This window comes from Rutidosis leptorrhynchoides, chromosome 6 (genome assembly GCF_046630445.1).
Source record: "Rutidosis leptorrhynchoides isolate AG116_Rl617_1_P2 chromosome 6, CSIRO_AGI_Rlap_v1, whole genome shotgun sequence".
NCBI lineage: Eukaryota > Viridiplantae > Streptophyta > Magnoliopsida > Asterales > Asteraceae > Rutidosis > Rutidosis leptorrhynchoides.
In genome coordinates this window covers 137,864,791-137,868,190 of record NC_092338.1, presented here as the reverse complement: position 1 = coordinate 137,868,190, position 3,400 = coordinate 137,864,791, and the positions used below count along the sequence as shown (strand labels likewise).

The following is a 3,400-nucleotide window of genomic DNA, read 5'->3' as shown; positions in this document are numbered from 1 at the left end:
AGTGACATCGCACTGAAATAAACCGTCCGTTTTGGCTACATCAGCAGGAACTGTTATTTTTGGCGCAGCTGCCGGGGAGCGGTAGTACGATTTGGAGCCTGTATAGATTAGTTAGTTTTTAAGAGACCCTTTTGACTAAGACTAGCTTTGTCAGAAGTTACTAGTTTACCATAGTTAGGTTAGATAATATTAAAAGTCTTAAAATGGACTTCCTTATTTGCGAACATTTAGGATGGTTTAACCTACTTACACCGCTAAGAATTCTTCCAACAGATCCTTTCTTTTATCCGATATCATACAATGTACCCATCCGACGAGATCCACACTTACCTGCAGTTAGTTCAACGATGGCCGCACGCATCACTCTTGCTGACATCACCAAACCCTCGTTAGAAGGACGAGGATGACCGATACTCTATCCAGAGGTTAACGGAGTGTCTTTTGTGCTTAAGCATAGCATCATACGACTCATTCAGAACCATTGCCAGTTCCATGGCTTACCAATTGACGATCTTAACTCTCACTTAGATAGATTTCTCTCCTTATCCAATTCATATAAGCAAAACGGGGTTGAACAAAATGTAGTTCGTCTATATCTGTTCCCCTATTCCTTAACTCTTCATGCAAAAACCTGGTTCGAGGGGTTAGAACCCAACTCTATCACCTCATGGGAGGAAATGGCAACAACTTTCTTAATCAAGTACTTTCCCCCATCAAAACAAATCAGACTTAGGAATGATATCATAAACTTTTAACAAACATACGATGAATCACTCTACACTGCATGGGAAAGATTCAAACATTTGCTTCGAAGATGCCCGAACCACCGTCTTGAGAGCTCTGTTAAAATTTTTACCTTCTACAAAGCTCTAAATCGAAACAACAAGTCTACTCTTGATGCTGTTTCCCAAGGTAACTTCATGAACTTCACTGTTGATGAGGCCTGTAGATTGATCGAGGAGATGACTATGCACCATTACGATTGTAACACGGAAGAGCACATTTCATCAGCAACATTGATTTCCACCTCCGATCCAATAAAACCATAAAATATCTCTCAGAAGAAATAGAAACCCTCACCAAAGAAGTCAGAGAGCTAAAGAAACTCCCGCAACAGGTGTCTCAAGTATAATTATGCCAGAATTGTACTAACCCACATCCAGCTAAGGTATACAAGGCTGAATGTGATGACTCTGTTGTATACTCTGATAAGATCCCAGCTCATCCGCACAACCACCTGACCAAACCCATTACCCCACCAGAGATAAGTCCAGAGGATATCCTACTTCGAATCATCAGCATGATTACTGCAAGACAAGATGCAGATGACTTAGTCATGACTAATCATTTAAGGAGTCTTGAAAATCAAATAAGCCACCTGAATCAACGTCACAATTCTCTAAGTAGTGTTTCTAATAATGACTTAAAGGTGGCACATAGCCAACCTTCAATTTCTTCTCGGGTGAAGAAACAAACTAATTAGACATTAGTGATTGAGTCATCATCTAAATCCAATGGGAAATCACCCATTCCATTCTCGGGCCATCTCAAGCAAAGACACAACAAGATGAAATCTTTCAAGCTTGACGGTAAATTTTTAGACACTGTGTCTAAAAATCCTCATAGTAAGAAGTATTTTAGGAAACTCCTATCAACTAAGGATAAGGTACCCGATGTACCCAATATCCCGCTGAACGCGGATTGTTCAGCCATTCTCCTAAATACTCTTCCTGAAAAACTAGGGGATACCGGATGATTTACCCTTCCTTGTTCTAACTACCAATCTGGTACTATCTATTCACTCGCTGACCTTGGTGCCAGCATCAATCTCGTGCCCTACTCAGTGTTCCAGAGACTCAAAATTGGAAACCTTAACCCTACCAAAATGAGCATCCAGCTAGCTGACCAATCCACTAAATATCCTAAGGGAATAGCTGAGAACGTCATGGTTAAGGTCGACAAGTTCCTTTTTCTGACCGACTTTGTGGTTATGTACTATAAAGAAGATATGAAAATCCCTATCATCTTAGGAAGGCCTTTCATGAATACAGCCAAAGCAATCGTTGATGTTTATTCACGGACTATCACCTTGAGAGCCCATGGAGAAGAGGTCACTTTCATGATCGACGAGTCTGTATGTCCTTCTGATGGGAACGCAGAAGCTGTAGTGACCCGTCCTAATCCACCTGGACGAAGTCTTCAACATTTGGTTCCATCGTGAGGTGCTGACCTCTATATGTCTTGAACGACTCCATGTAATATCTTTAAAATGAGAAAATGCACAGCGGAAGACTTAATTTCGTACCTGAGAATAAACATGCTTAAAAGTGTCAACCAAAAGGTTGGTGAGTTCATAGGTTTATCATATTAATCATTTCAATATATTAATAGACCACAAGATTTCCATTTATAAATATATGTACACTCGTAAGTGTATAAAACCGTTCTGCTTATGTTGGGGCCTCAGTAACCAACCTTAACAATAATATAATAAGTCATCTTCGCAAAGATGGATATGTACACTCGCAAGTGTATAAATAATCCTCGAAGTACTAAACATCCGCCCACTAGCTCTTATGTCTAGTGCAGCCTACAGGATGGGGGTGTTAAGCTCAATAGATCTATCTTTAGGATTCGCGCTCACATGCTCTTATAACATGTAACTAAATTACCTAGCACATCAATCCGCAGAATATTATTTTTAATCACTTGTCTCTATTTCGTAAAGCATTAATAAAAGCAGCGCATGTATTCTCAGCCCAAATATATATATTGCAAAATCAATTAAAAAGGGAGCAAATGAAACTCACTGTAGTGTACTTTGTAGTAAAAATACATATGACGACATTAAACAATGCAGGGTTGGCCTTGGATTCACGAACCTATATCATTCATATTCATATACGTATTAAGACATATACTTGTAATCGAATAAATCTATATATTATTATTAGTGATGTATTGTTATCTTTAATAATTTATAAGTTTCATTATTTATTTATATATATATGTATATATATATATATATCTATATCCTTTGTTTGTTAAAATATCATAATAATACTAAAATAATAATATTAATGATAAAAATAATAATAATGATAATACTAATGATAATACCTATGTTAATGATAATAATAATACTAATAATTTATAAAAGTACTAATATTAACAAAAATAATAATAATTTATATCATTCTCATGATAATAATAATAGTTGTAATCATTTTGATAATAGTAATACCTATATTGATAGTACTAATAATTATAAGATGTTAATAAAGCTACATTTATTGATTTTTGATTTAGATCACAATCATAATAATAATATTAATGAATATATAATATCAATACTCTTAATCATAATCATAATAATAATAATAATAACAATAATAATAAT

General features: G+C 35.8%; 1 non-coding gene across 1 annotated transcript; it reads right to left on the bottom strand.

Annotated features, from left to right (window-relative positions):
- Positions 1-725: 725 nt before the first annotated feature.
- LOC139856663 (small nucleolar RNA R71) lies at positions 726-832 on the bottom strand. Its single transcript, XR_011762130.1, has one exon. It is a non-coding gene; the product is annotated as a small nucleolar RNA R71 (small nucleolar RNA).
- Positions 833-3,400: the final 2,568 nt, after the last annotated feature.